Genomic DNA, 14,991 nt, shown 5'->3' with positions numbered 1-14,991 from the left:
TCACAAAGGAAATGAAAGTCCACGTATTATGAAAGAGATAACAATATTCTACAGATTAAAAACTAATTTTTTAAAATGATGACAACTTTGGGACTCAGAGGGAGAGGGAGAGGGTGGGATGATTTGGGAGAATGGCATTGAAACATGTATACTATCATGTAAGAATCGAATCACCAGTCTATGTCTGATGCAGGATACAGCATGCTTGGGGCTGGTGCATGGGGATGACCCAGAGGGATGTTGTGGGGAGGGAGGTGGGAGGGGGGTTCATGTTGGGATCGCATGTACACCCGCGGTGGATTCAGGTCAATGTATGTCGAAACCAATACAGTATTGTAAAGTAAAATAAAGTAAAAATAATAAAAAATTAAAAAAAGAACATTATCACACAAATAAAATAAAATAAAATAAAATGATGACAAACTAATTACAGCTTAACGTTCCTCACAGAGATATGTGTAGAAACTTAAAAGTCTGACCCTCAACTGTGCACCCTTTATGTTTCTAATATCCTACTCATAAAAATCTCTGAAGACCGAGAGCCCGTGTAGGTATAGTTACCGCTATTTCAGATACAACCTGTAATAAAGTTAATCAGGCACACATTCAACAACATACATGTGGTGATTGTTATGGCACTGCATCGTAATTGGACATTAAGACTAAATGGTTCACATAAATTATAGAAAAATGGAAAAGCCACATTACGCCTTCCTCTATACCACTGGTTCCTAAATGCCTGGGTGCAGACCACCTTCATCCACATCACAGGGGAGGGCTTTTGAAATTATAAATCCCTGATCCCCTACCTCACCCCCAGAGAGTGGGTACATTCAGCACATTTGGCCTACAGAGAAGTTTTTCACCACACCAAGGCTGTCAAGTTCAAAAGTCTCCACAAACAAGGCAAGTAAATTTGTGTATAGGACCATGTCTTTTAACCAAAGCAGTTGTGTGTCTAGTAAGTATTTCTTCCAAAGGCATTTCCATTAAGAATATTTGTAGTACTCCGAGCCACCTCTGCCACCCCTCCCTCACTTCTCACCCCTAGAAAACAAGTTGTGTACTGAATTGAAGCTGACAGCTTGCATCCTCCATGGACTATACCATAGTGCCCGGATCTTAAGAGTTTACTCTTCTCGGTACATGAAGCAGAGATGATATACACGAAAAGGATCTTCTACTGTATATGCCCATGCCCGTCACCTGTTGTAGCTAATTCTAAATCATTGTTAACTACACACATTCATTCATTTCTTCATTCAGTAAGTTTTTACTGGGCATCTAATATATTGCAGACACCTGCCTCAACGCTGGAAACACAAAAGTTAAAGAAGGCAAGTGGCTCACAGTTTGGAGGGCTAGGTTTCAGAGTGATTCTGATGGTCGCAATGGCATGAAAATATTCCTTTAAATCCAAGCTCAAGAACTGATTTCTCACTGTCCAAAAGCTGAGGATATAGATCTCTCAGAGAACCTATTTTGAAGTGTCTCTCCCCCACGATCCCATCCCCTCCTCCCCCCACCCCATCTCCCACATCCCAACGTCGACACAGAGGACAGGCCGACATCCGAAGCTCCGTGGCTCTCTGAAGCAGACATTACCTCATGCTACATGGCTCTCTTGTTCACAGTGGCACCAGGAGAAATGGGGCTTCCAGGACATTCCATCCTGCCAGCCATCTGATGATGTATTTGAAACGCCTATTTCTGGGCTGTCTAATGAATGACATTTATAAGGTGTCCTTCTCTTCCCTGAATCAAAAGATACTGAAATTTCTTTTATCTTATGCTCCCCCAGCCCGTGTTCAGTGTTTATATGGCCGAAATCTTGAGCAAGTCACTCAATTCCATTTCTGTGCTCACTGTTTCGCTACAGAAATGCAAACTCCCCTGGGTAATTCCAAGCAGTTTCTTTACCCAGAGATCATCTCTGGCCACAGAGCAGCTCAGCTGCAACCTGCGTTGTGTGCACTGCATAATACTGTAACATTTTCAGAGTCAGGGAAGATTTATTCAGTGATCAACTGCCTCAGCATCCTGAATCACTCCAGAGACAGTCTGTTAAAGAGGGGACCTTGAGGGAGCTGAAAATGTAAGCAAGAAGTGAAATAATCCTCTTTCCCTTTTAACCCCTTAAGCCCTGAAAAGGAAATAACATTCATTTTTTTATATGCATAGTGGAAAATTTCTAAAAGTAAATACCTCAAATTATGGAATGCTTCCCTGGAGGAGAGCATGTCAACCCTACTCCAATATTCTTGCCTGGAGAATCCCACAGACAGAGGAGCCTGGCAGGCTACAGTTCATGGGGTCACAAAGAGTCGAAAACATCTGAAGTGACTTAGCATGTATGCATTCATGGAGTGCTTATCTGTAGATGGTAAAATTAAAGGTGATGTTTACTGTCTTCTTTTTTCATAAGCTATATTCTCTACAATAAACTTTAATTCTGTAGCAAGAAAAGTATTTTAAGGTGCATACACTATTCTTCAAAAAGATCTTCCAAGAGGAAAAAAAAAAAAAAAAGACATCATTAGCTATCTTAGGAACTAGGTCAGAATTTGGAAGACTAGTATACTATTCACCAAAACAGATAGAGTGATGACATATAACCAAACAGTAAAGGCTTCCAGAGCTTTTAATATTTGAAATCAATGTAAACCAGGAATTGCTAATAATTTTTATTTAACACTATACACTAGACAAAAGCTGCTTCACCTTTTTCCAATTTGCTTAGAAATTCAGAATGAAAGACGTCCTGAGAGGGTGAAAGAAAACTAAAGTGTCATGTCCACAACTCTAAGACCCTTCAAAGTGAATATCTAATCTGCCCTGCGAACTCTATGACAAGAATGAGCAAAAGTGGCCTGGTTGCTAATTGAATGAAAGCCGAAAGGGCAGATGATGGAACTCTCCACCTATCCCAGTCTATCTACTTTTTGGATCACACAGGTTTGCTGAAGGGAAGAGCGAGCCACCACTTGAATGATCTTTGAACTCAAGATCAAGGTGAAATAGATCTCTTAGAAGTATGGGCACATCTTCATTCTGCTGGGCTACAGTCCGTCTGTACTGCGCACAACTACTTCTATAGAATTCAGTTTGTTAAAGAAAGCAAATTTACTTGGTAGGTCAGCTGGGGCATTTGCTTACGTGATGGCAGGATTTTTCACTTTTTTGTCATTTGACCTCGCATGCACACAGCCAAGACCAAAATGAAGCTTAGAATGAACATCAGAAAAGACAGCTACTAATGGACCAGGCTGGGCAAAGAACAAGCAAAGGGCATTCTGAATAAAGACCACCAACTGACTAAAAGGAAGAAGGTGGATTTCAGATGGTGATAAATCTTTTAAATGCACAGATATCGTCAGACAAGCAAGCATATATGCAAAGCCATTACAATAACACTCATCACAACATCCATGTTAGAAAACAATCATTCACAAATGGCAGATATTGTTCAAACTTTTAATATGAAGGATAATCATTTGTTAATTAAAGTTTTAAAGAAAATCTCACTATAAAAAAACAGAAAGAAAGAAAAAAGAACCACTGAATGAGCCTGGGTCCTTATTGTCAACGATAATAGAAATTAAATTTAAACCTATCTATGGATTTCAAATTAATTATTTTCACCAGAGTCATAATAGCAGAAATAACTGACTAGCTTTTATATAGAATAAAATACACTCTGTTTAATTAATTTGCCATTGGTTTTTACCAGGTAGGTATTAGCCAGCGTTTGGTCTTTAATCATGATGTTTATACATCAACTTACTCGAAAAGTTCAAAACATCAAAGTCAAGGTTTAAATTTTTTTTCTGGCAGTTGTTACAAAAAAGAAAAAGAAAAGAAAGAGTTGAAAATTTGTTTTAAAATACACACACACACAAGGCAAGACAATGAGAGAAATCTTCACTTCCAGAGAATTATTTTATTTTGACTGAATATATTCTTTCATCAGTGCAATTTTCTCTTTAACCATCCTGGGAAACACCCTTCCTGCGATGAACAAACTGGGCAGTATCTCCCGATCTCGACAGCCGCACCAAGGACGACACTCAGAAACCAATGTGCCCTCTGAAAAAGGGTTCAGTGAAGATGTGAAAGCTAGATTTGTACATTCATGTGGTTTTAGATATTTTTTAAATCCCTTTAAAGGTATGTTTCACCCATGTTATCAGATTGATGTTATTTTATGTTTTTCTAATCATATCCCATGATGAATTTGAGCACCAATTCAAAATGTAAAAAAAAAAAAAAAAAAAACTTTTATTAAAGAAAAACAGGAAAAAACAGAAAGAGAGAAGGAATATATTGCTTAAGAAAAATTCACAGAGGGTCCAGCCTCCCTACCACTTCAAATTCTATCAAATGGTAACATGGAAATGTTTGCCAGAACAATCCACATCCTTCTCTGAAATCATAGGAGGCTGTCACTGATGACAAAAAGGTCCCTCTCTCCCCACCCCTCTCTCTCTCACACACGTGAAACAAATGAGAGATGTCACCATGAGCAATCCCAATGGCTATGCATTTATTCATTTCTAAATGCTATATAATTTCATTTTAAGGACAATTAAATATGCATTTGCATTAATGAATATGTGCTCTTGTGTGATGCGTACAAGCCAGGAAAACTGCAGAGGTTTGCCACCAAATGTACTATCAAATCAGATCAAATTTATGCCTGCAAAGACAGTCTTGATTTTTCTAGATCTTCCTTAGAAATTCCTACTCCATCAAGGTGTGGATGTGGTGTTTTCTTGTGTATTTTCTAAGTGTTGTCCAAAGCAAGCTAATTTGGGCACACTTCCTTCTTCTGTTTGCTCAGTTGTGATTCTAACTTCCCCGGAAGCCTGTTAATAAATAATACATTGTCTCGTCAGCTTTAGCAAATATGTGTAGGTTCTTTCCATTAGTCCATCTGGCCACCGTTTCATCCAGCAACAGCACACAGCAGTGTGAAACTGCTCTGAGCAGGGTCCTTAACAGAGAGGCACTGCAGCCTTTCACTGTTGGGATGGCAGCATTGGCTGACCTGTGGCATCGCCCTCAGTGAAGTGAAAACCATTTCACTAGCTGTCTTTTCAACTGTGACAGGCCTTAGTCAAAAAACCAGCGAGTGTGACCTGCCAATCACAGGAGTGAGAGGCCCAAGGGCCATATGTCACCCGATTCTGCAGCCCCTTCTGACTCGCGGTAAGTAATTCCCAGTCAGCAGGCTTCTCTCACCCAAGAGCTGCAGAAACCAGAGTTTTTCCATCTACACTTGTAACATGTTTAGTCATGGACTTGGGTGACTTAAATGTGAAAATTATTTCCCTTGCGGTATCTGTCATTGGTTGAGATATGTGATTATTGGTCTGCCAGATCCACAATTCCCCAGAAAAGGTTGTAGAGAGAGAAGCAGATTCTGTGTGGCGTTGGTGGTAATTTGCCTATTGGTGGTGCTAGGGGTAAAGAATCTGCTTGCCAGTGCAGGAGATGAAGAGATGTGGATTTCACCCATGGATTGGGAAGATCTCCTAGAAAAGGGCATGGTAACCCGCTCCACTATTCTTGTCTGAGAATCCCACGGACAGAGGAGCCTGGCGGGCTACAGTCCATGGAGTAGCAAAGGGCTGGACATGATGAGCACTCACATGTGCACTCCAGGGACTGTGGCCTGGAGTGTGCTGGGACCACGTGCCTCCTTGACTGGCAATCAGCCTGTTAAGATGCTAGGCCCCCACTCAGAATATCAAAGCCTCTCATCATCACTATTCTAGCTCCAAGCCTCAAATGAGAAAATGAAGTAAAAATACAGAAATGTAAGAAGCACTATGCTCACATTATTACTGCTTTTACAACTAACAATAATAACCTCAGACTCTTCACTTTTACAGGGTGGTACCTGCCTGGCATGCTTTTTGCAAACTGAAAGACAGTGCCTGGGTTTAGAGAAAACTTGGGCCTTGATCGCCAAAGGGATTTTGACAGCTGCTCCCCACACATATTATCTTGCTCCTCAGATTCACCCCTCAATCTGACACCCTAAAACTGTCCACTAAAATCACCTGGAAAGTTTATCAAAATATAGATCACTAGGCCCCCACCTAAGGAGTTTCTGAATCAGCCAATCCAGGGTCAGACCTGAGAATTTCATTTCTAACAAATTCTTAAGTGATATTGGCCTTGCTGGTCTGGAGGCCACTCTTTAAGAATCATGCCTATAAAGAAAAATAATTCCATTTAGAATTTTAAAAAGAGGTATGGGAGATATAAAAATAAATGAGTCATATGAAGGAAATGTTGGTGATGGGAAGAGGGGAATCCCAAATGATTATATTAAAGAATTACCAGCCTGCTGGCATATATATATATATATATATATATATATATATATATATGACAATATGACAGATATAAATATATACAAATCCAGCAATTTTAATCTCATTCAGGGATGAGCTCACACGGAGGCTCTAAGTGCTTCAGTTATTGGCCCAGTGTCATGGGGCTTGTTCAGCACTAACAGACTAGAACTGAAATTCAGTTCTGCTCCATTCTATGCTTTCCAGTGCGAAACATTGCCAGCAGTTAGGATCTTCACTGTTTTCGACACAGAAAGACATTTCACATTTGATCTCTTTAAGGAAAAGTGGTGCTCAGGTAGCCCACTGTAGTCACTTACATTCAAATGGGAAGACAGAAGAGGAAGCCTCAAGAGATAAAACATGATCCAGAGATGTGCATGTAGGTTTTCACAGAACAGCTAATTTATTAACCAGGTTGGGTGACTTAGTAGTCAGCCTGGCATTGATCTTTAAACTCTTTCTTCGCTGTTTTGACTCTACCATCCAGGAGGTTCTGGAGGAACTTGATTCCCTATTTGATTTCTAGCAGCATCTGCCTTCACCACACGTTCCAGTTTGACTTGTCCTGGCAGAGATGAAGTCTGCGTTTGCCCTGGAAGCCCAAGCCAGTTCCCAGGACAGCATGGAAACTACCATTCTCTTTTTGGGAACATCTCCACTTTAGGACTGCCTGGTAAACTGACCAGCTGCCACCTACTGCTGTTAAATCCCCTCTATTCTGGCCTAAGAGCACAGACCCTTTCCTCTCCCATTCATTGTGAAGACTTTGAAGAAGAGGGAAGAGGGGAGACCATTGTAACTGGGAGCTTGTGGATGGAGCCCTTCAGATGGAGGAAATAAATGTACATGAATTTGTTTTGAATTTGAAAACAATTAGAGGACAAGGGGCTCTTCCTAATATTATTCATTTAGTTGAGATCTTATTGTCCTATGCCTTAACAGGCCCTTGATAAGTGTATTTTGAATTGGCTGAATTTTAATGGCACATTCAGTTTGGATATTACTTCATTTCCTTGTCTGAAAGGAGAGGGTAAGAATCCACAGACATAAATGGAGATGTGGTGAATTTATTCAGGAGTCTGAATGAATTCCTTTCTGGCAGCGTACATAGATGTGTATTGTGAAATATCATCTATATTAGCAGGGAGACAGTTCTAGAAAGATCTAGAAATAAGTATTTCTATGTATCTCCAATTAAGTCATTGCTACAGGCACCAGTAATGAAAACAATAATGCTGTCAGAGTACTGTTTGATTAGTAGAGATTTGCTATAGAGTTGTTTACCTTTGTCTAACTGGACAGTTCCAGCTGTAGAAGCACTGAGTTTTAAGCTTTTTTTTAAATTCACCCATTGGTCTTAGGAAAGATAGGAAGGTGAGGACAGGAGCCATCATGTGCTGGTAAATGTTGAACAACCAGCTCTCTGGGGATGGGGGTGGGGGCCCTGGCTTATGTTTGCCAATTTCTGTGGTGTAAACAATCTGCCATGGTCAGTTCAAAGCTGCCAGCAATTTAACAACTGACTTGCAAAATTCCTGACAAAAGTGGCTCTCAAGTGTGACACCACCACCACCACAGGGAAGACACCACAGGCAGCAAAAGTGTCAGGATCTTCCCCACCCACAGAAAACATGTTGGGGTGAGAAGGGGAAAAAACTGTTCTATGAGTCAGGTAACCTGAGTTACAGTTATTTGCAAGCAGCCAGATAGGTAAACAGATCTGTTACACACAGAACCAACTAAAAATGACACAGTGGACTGGACATGTAAGAAGTCCCTGGTGATCAGTTCACAAAGACTGAAGCGATGTCTCAGTTGTCTGCCATACTACCGTAACATTGGCATGGATTGGTCGAAAGGCCAGGGTCTTCCAATCCAAGCACTGTATGATTCAGGCACCTATGCTACCAAGACCTAAAGGGACAATGTGGTGTGACAGAAAGCACTGACCTAGGCCGAAAAGTCGGAAAGACCCAAATATGGTCTCTGTTACTCATGGAATGACTTTGGGAAAATCATGTTAACTTTTCTAAATTCCATTTGGCCAAATCTTTAAGTTAAATAATTCCCTAAAGTTCCTTACAGCTGTAACATCCTAGGCTTCCAAATGGATTTTTTGTTGTTGAGTTTGAAACTATGCTCACTGCAAAGTAGTGGTGGACATTAAAAACCTGCTTGAACTACAATCCAAGTGTCATTAGAGCTTTAGCACTGGATCTGAGCACACCATTTTGACACAACTGTGAGAACCCAAGTCAGGGACAGTGCAGGAAGAACTCTCCATATCAGCTCCTTGCCTTTTAATAATTTCAGTAATAGAGAACTTAGATTTGTCTCTGAACATCACACCCACCTGCTGCAGCTCCTATTAGTGGCCTGAATCACAGACCATACAAATGCAATGCCTCTCCAGAGTCCACTTCATATGTCTAGGGCTTCCTTGCTACTTAGTGTCCACGTGGGCTCTTTACCAGTGCAGACAACAGTCCTCTATGGCATGACGTGCTGATTTTATAAGATTAGCTGGAACAACATTTTGTTACTCCAATTAAGAAGTAAAATTGTGGCAAGAGGTGGTCAGCGGCCAGGCGCAGGGCGCAGGGCTGGGCTGGGATCCGGGGGGCCCTGGGGGGACACACCATCTCCCATCCTTGACAACACAGCCGATCCCTCTTAGAGTCCGTCCCCAGCACTGGGCTGCCTCGGGCAAAAATTTAAAAAAAAAAAAAAAAGAAGTAAAATTGTTAAATATTCTGTACATATTGCAAATAACACTGTTCCACTCAATATGTGATCCTTTCTTAAAACTGCTGTGAAGTTTTCCAGAAACTTCTGTCTAATGAATTTTGTGTATGTGTGTGTGTGAGAGAGAGAGAGAGACATACAGAGATTCAGTTGTTGGGGATTGGAAAGCAGGTAGAAATAGGGTGTGAAGAGCCAGGTATGTGAGCCTGTGAGTCTATGTGTATATAGATACAGTCACAGAAAAGTGACCAACAAATGATTTTCAAAGAGGATTTGGGTCAGAATTCTAGCTTGCTCTGAACATTCAAACCCAGAGCCTTGATCTAGAGTTTCTCAGGTACTATTAATTTGTGATTTAAAACTGTAATTATTGAAGGTTGATATAACAATATCTGGACCTTCCTGATTCAACATCAAACAAATCTCAAATTGATACTACTGAAAAAAAATGAAATTAGACACCACACAGTGCACAATGATCAAGATTATGCTCCAACTAGCTATGTAAAGCCACAGAATGAGGAAGGAGACAAGAACACATCGGCGCTTACCCAGTGGCTCAGTTGTAAAGAATCTCCCTGCAGTGCAGGAGCCACAGAAGACATGGGTTCAATCCCTGGGTCAGGAAGATACCCTGGAGAGGGCATGGCAATGCACTCCAATATTATTGCCTGGGAAATTCCATGGACAGAGGTGCCTGTTGGCCCATAGGGTCAAAAAGAGTTGGGCACCACTGAAGCAGCTTAGCAGGCACAGCATGCACGAGAAAGCATGAGTGAACGGAGTTGCAGAAAGGTGATATGGCCTCCATATAAAAGAACAGATTGCAAACTAAAATGTCGACTTCGGGGACTGTGTGCCATGTTTGACTTTCCTGGACCAACAACCGCAAAAAAAAAAAAAAAAAAACACAACTAGCTTTGAGTCTTTGTGATTATTAATTTTTTTAAGAAAAAAGAACTGTATTTAAATCAGGCCCTGAGCAGGTTGGCTGGACGCGCGGAAGCCTCGCTCAGCCCACAGATGTCTGTCGGCGCTGCCACATGGCAGGATCCGGCCATGGGGGTCTCCGGAGCCCAGCACAGGACCCAGAACTTCTGATTTTGGTGCTGGATCCAAAACTCCCCATCCCTTTCCAGTTCATTTCAAACGCCTATTGTTTGCCATATTTATCTGCCATCACTGCTGTTTGTTAGCAAATGGAGAGAGAACTGCCAGGACTAAATTTCAGCCTGCCCTCAGAATAGTGCAAAGGCGCTACAGGAATTGCACGACAGATGGTCTTTGAATGATATACGGAACCTCTGCCCTTGGGCCCGCTTTGGAGGAGCCGTTTTGGATTGTTGCTCAGAAGAGTGAGAGGCTGTTGTGTGATATGTGATTATTCCATAATAATTTTAATTATTTTGCCTGTTTTCAAACAATAGTCTCAGCCTTTTTTAATTTTTACACTCACTGAGTTGTGACACGAGCATTCTTTTCTCTGTGTTAGCAGGGATTAAAATCAAGCCCTGTATCCCTTCCCGTTTTTCAAATAATCCATGTTTAAATAAATTACCTCTGTCTGGAAAACCAAGTTACGTGGCGTCCTCCTGGCATACGCACAAGCAAGGGAAAAAAAAAATTCCTTATTGTGGTATCTGGTTTGAGATTGTCGCAGTAACAAGTTTCAAGGAAAGCTTGCTCTTTGCCTCTTTGGAGAAAGGCTCGGGCTAAGGGAGCTTCATTGACATGCGTGTGGGGATCCCATCGGATCTGCTCAAAGGTGCAGTCCGAAGCAGTCAGACAGCATCCGATGTGCATGTAAATGAAGCTCCCCAAGTGGGGTGTAGGCTTCTGGAGATGTGGAAAATACAACATCTCCATCTCTTCCAAATCCAATAGAAACTTCCGAATGTTTTTCTGAAGCAGCAGGAGCCAACGAGAAGCAGATGCTAAACTTTCAAGGCATCTGAATGTATTTCTCCTTACTGGATAGATTTGTTGGCTGAGCACTGGCAGGGTTCGGGGTTAGAACCCAGGCTTTCGGTTTCTCAGCTCAGTGGGCAGGCGGCTGTCACCCTGCACATCCAAATGGTTCTGGCACTGGCCTCCAGCATTTACCTAAAGGAGAACGTCACTCTGGTAAATGCCAAGGCTGCCAGGGGCTGTCTTGAAGGATAAAATCCACAGTGACCATAAACCGCAGGTGAATCTGGGAATTAGTTAATATTCATAAGCTGGCCTTTTTACCCAACATAAGAATGCGTAACTTTACCTGGAGGTCGTTGCTTACTTACAAAATTCTCCCCTCCGGCTGAATTTCATGTCCCCTAATAGGCTGTAGTCCCACCCCTCAGCTGAGAGTCAAATCAAGCTTTGGATAATTTCCAAGCTGACTGTTCTGGCACCTTGGTAATAAGAAAGAAATTCTGCATTGTCCCCTTGGTCTCCAACTAAGTGATACTGTTACCTCAAAAACAGAAATCTCTGGTGAGTGGGGTTACTAGAAAAGAGAAAACCGAATACTCTGACCCTGCTGTTTGATAGAGAAATCCCCCATGGAGTCTTCAGTGCTTCCCAACAACTGTGGTTTTAATCCAATAACAGCAGCTCCTCTAACAGAGAGAAACTCAACTCACACAGCACTTAATACCCAAATGAAATTCAGATAACTCCCACTGTGTTGACAAAAAGGATTGGAGAAACGAAATGTCCTCTGCTCTTTCCCAAGGAAGACATGCCTTTGGTGAGACTCAGCCAGCCCACCCTCCTAGAGAACAGCCTTCTTGCCTTCTCCCCAGCAAGGCAGGTGTGCAGAGACTTCCAGTTGTACAGAGCACACATTCTCAGAAAACAAACAAAAAAAAGTAAGTTAATGTTTGCCACCTCGAGGAGCCACGACTAGTCTTTTAAGACATGGAGGAATGTCTAACAAGGACTTCTCCAGCTTCTAGGGTGTAACTCCTTTTGTAAGAATGCTGTTGCTGACAATTTTCATCATGGATGTGTGATTGAAAGAAGGGCTCCGACAATACCAGCAATCATAGACAATATCGATCTGTGTCCTCTGCCTATTTGAAATTGCAAAACTCCACTTCAAATGTATTTTTATGTTATCTTCAGTCATTAAGTTTCTGTACAGGTCAGGCCCTAGGCAGTGTACTATACGTGTGTGCTCATGTGTGTGCAGTTGTGTCTGACTCTTTGTGATCCCATGGACTGTAGCCCGCCAGGTTCCTCTGTCCATGGAATTTTCCAGACAAGAATACTGGAGTGGGTTGTATTTTACTACTCCAGGGGATCTTCCCGACCCAAGGATCAAACTGACATCTCTTGTGTCTCCTGCTTTGGTTGGCAGATTCTTTACCACCGCATATATATTATCTCTAACATTTATAACAACCAGGAAGGTATATGTTGTCCTCCGGATATAATTCAGGTGGAAAAAGTGTCTCATGTTGATTGAATGACTTAACAAAGGTAACTCAAAATAAGTAGCCAAGTCAAAATCTGAAATCACTATTTAATTCTGAGGACAATATTCTTTTCATTGATGTGTGTATGTCTCATATGAGCCATATCACACATGGTAAATAGCCTTGTGAGATGTAAATATCACCACAGTTTGGAGTCCTGAGGGAGGAAGTTATGTATGCCCTTAGTACCTGGCATGCTATGAATTCTAAACAAATACTTAGTCACTGGACTATTCCTTTATAGAAATATAATTCAAAACAAATGTTAATCATTTAGGCTTTATCTGCTATTTCTTTTTGGTCATTTCGCATGATATTTACCCTTGTGTGTGCTAAGTTACTTAAGGAACATGACACTATCACAAAGCTAGGAATGTGTGTGTGTGTGTGTGTGTGTGTGTGTGTGTTTACACGAGTGCTGAGTCGCTTCAGTCATGTCTGACTCTTTGTGACCCTATGAACTTTAGCCCTCCAGGCTCCTCTGTCCATGGGATTCTCCAGGCAAGAATACTTGAGTGAGTTGCCATGCCCTCCCTCCAGGAGATCATCTCGACCCAGGGGTCTAGCCCACGTCTCTTAAGTCTCTTGTACTGGCAGGCAGGTTCTTTACCACTAGGATGTTTACCCTGGCTGGACCTAATTTCTGGAACATTTCCCTGGTTGAGCCAAAAGGATTCAACCAGTCCAGGTTGACATGGAACAATTCCACACAAGAGCAACTATCAGTACCTATTCCTGAAATAAAATCAACAAGAATCTAACAAACATCCACAATAAACTCAGTTCTTCTGACAAAGAAATATGATAAATAAATAAATAAAAATATCATTCTTAAGTATGGAGAGTTCTAATAACTTGATTGACCGAAAAAAAAAGATGTTATTTGTTGACTCTGCAGAATAAGAGGCAAATGATTCTACCTTCACATCCCCAGCTGCATCTTCTGCAGCTTGTTCTTTGTAAATAAATTTCCATGTTTTTGTATCTAGCTCACCTGATTTAGAAAATAATGCTATTTTAATACAAACACACAAAATAAATATGATTATTTGCTTCAACCAACCACTGGAAGATTCCATTCAAGATCAAAAAATAAATAGGCTATTTATCAATAATAAGATGACTATAACTGAAATATATAATTTAAAAGAACAGCTATTCAAATATTAGCCATTTTGCCACATTTCCTGAGAGCTTTTTTTTAACATTAGCAGTCAAAAGAGTGGCAGTCTGTCGGGACCCCAAGACCTCTATGGATGGCAAACTTAACAGTTAAAAGATTGCAGAGTGCTTTTATTCTGACCCACATGAGAATTAGGCTCAAGTATAAAGGAAAAATAAATGGGAATTGGAGGGCAACTCACAGAGGCATTTCAGTTGGGGAAAAAATACCACCATTAAGTCCCAAATGCAATTTATGAATACAGCATTTGAATTTTTTAATTGTTTCTACAAAAAAAATGAGGTTAATGGAATTACATTGGAATCAGCCATTCGATCATGTTCAATTTAGCTGACTAACGTCTCTGTACATCCAGTCCTGAGCTCCTGATCATATCTGTAATCTTGCCAAACTTTGAGTCCAATAAGAGAAATCTTTTTCCTTTCTGTTTTTTCTCCCCCTGGGTAGGAATGGAAGAGGCTGGTGATTTCAAGTACTCCATGTTTCATGGTCAAACAGGATCAATTTGATACAGCTGCCAGGGTCATATGAAGCAGAAAGGGGGCCCTGGAGATCATCTGTGCTGGAGTTTTCAAATCAACTGGAGCCACTTTGAAACTACTCACCACATTTGTCCACTCTTCTCTCTCCAATGGCTTAATATGCACTCCACAGGGAACCAGAGAAAAGGAAGTCTCCTTGGATAAGCTGCCAGACAAGTGAGGCTACATATCTCTGAAACAGATAATAAAAGATTATTATTACTATTTCCAATAATAAAATTATTATTTTATATCAGGAACCCATGAACACATACTTCTGTAAGACAATTTTTAATGTTTGCAATAGACAATCAAAGTAGGCCTCCCAAAGGCTTTCGCCTGAGACCAAATACCCATGCCCAATCTGTTTTCAAAGGTCTACACATACAGCATTCCTAAGAGTGAAAAGAGACTAGATCCATAGGATGAAAAGAGTCATTCATTTTATCATTCATTCATTCATTGCATGTTAAATTTCAGATATGTTGAGCAGTGGGAATTCAGTGTCTATCCTCAAAAACAAATACTATCTAGTGGAGAGAAAAAAATGTGATAACAGTTATGGTTCAAAACAAGAGTGGGTATGTAACAAAATTTCTGCTGGTTTGACCGTCTGTCTGCTTCATCACTGAGACTCCCCACACTGAGCCTCTGAACATTTCCTCTCCTACCAGACACAGCTGCTTTTGCCACTCCCCCAGTGGGACAAAGGTATCCCT

This window comes from Ovis aries, chromosome 8 (assembly GCF_016772045.2).
Source record: "Ovis aries strain OAR_USU_Benz2616 breed Rambouillet chromosome 8, ARS-UI_Ramb_v3.0, whole genome shotgun sequence".
NCBI classification, from domain to species: domain Eukaryota; kingdom Metazoa; phylum Chordata; class Mammalia; order Artiodactyla; family Bovidae; genus Ovis; species Ovis aries.
The sequence above is the reverse complement of the archived record's forward strand: the minus strand, read 5'-3'. Positions refer to the sequence as shown.